Here is a 1,259-nt window from a genome sequence, read left to right on the forward strand (position 1 = left end):
TATTCTTACACAATCAGTTCTTGTTTAGTAAATCAGTCTCAAAACAAGATCAAAAAGACTTTTTGGCTGGATGTAAGATTTAAAAACTTGGTAAGATGGACAGTTTTTGCAGTGCGGAGKCTGACTGGTGAATAAAGACACGATCGCCTGAGAGTCATCGGATCAGAGAGGAGAAACAGGGAAGGTGAAGTTTAAAAACAGAGCCGGAGGGCTGGAGGTCTCTGTCTGACAGGACAGATGTTGGAGGCTGAGGGGCTTCAGCCTGCAGGCAGAGGGGTGGTGTTTCATCTGAGGGAAGAATGTGGAGCATCCATCACAAACGCTAACGAGGGGCTGGTCTGCAGCAAACGACAGGATGTAATCTCAACATGAAACGCTGGCTGTGGTCCTGCTCCACCTTCAGAGTGGTTCCACACCTCAGCAGCACAAAGGAAACAGCTGCTGAGCTCAAATCTGCAGCTCTGTCATCCTTGACGTGTTAGATACAACATGAGATTCCACAAAATGTTAGTTTTAAACAGGCGTCCTGGAGGGCTACAATCCTGCAGGTTTTACTTTTGTTTCTTTGCTCCAAAACACTTGATTGGCTGAATTACCTCTTCATGTTCTGCAGAATCACCCGTTCATCCAAATCAGCTGGGTTAAAGCAGAGAAACCTCTAAAATATGCTAGATAGCGGCCCTTGAGGACCGGAACCAGACATGATGGTTTCATTAAAATTGAATCTTATTTATCATAAAAGATTATCTTAAAGAAATATTGCATAATACACATGATTTTACACAGTTTGTCACATAACCAGTATATACTGTATTTATTTTAATTTGGCTCAGTTAAAGTGAAACAGGAAGTGACATCAAAGGGAACTTTCAAAGAAAATGAACTTTGTTTATTGAAACAATGTCATTTGAACTCTTCATCTCTGATAAAGACTCAAAATAATCTAAAGAAACATCAGATTTTTCTCTGCAGTCTGTTGTTACTTGATATAGCAACGCTGGCTGTGTCCAAAACGACAGGCCGTGTCCTCCGGAGGACCCAGACTCCCCGGTCTCGGAGGGCCGGGTCCTTGGTAGACCGGGAAGACCGGAAAAAAAGAGGCTATGGATTTGGACGGTCTAGCCTCCCCTCCTTACCCCGGCGTACGTCATGTCACCTAGCAACTGTGACGACGCTAAACAAGCAAACTTAAATCAAAACTAGAAAAATATCAATACATTAGCATTATTATTTGAAGAACTAATTGACCCGCTGTAGGT

The sequence above is a fragment of the Austrofundulus limnaeus genome, unplaced genomic scaffold (assembly GCF_001266775.1).
Source record: "Austrofundulus limnaeus strain Quisiro unplaced genomic scaffold, Austrofundulus_limnaeus-1.0 Scaffold241, whole genome shotgun sequence".
Lineage (NCBI taxonomy): Eukaryota > Metazoa > Chordata > Actinopteri > Cyprinodontiformes > Rivulidae > Austrofundulus > Austrofundulus limnaeus.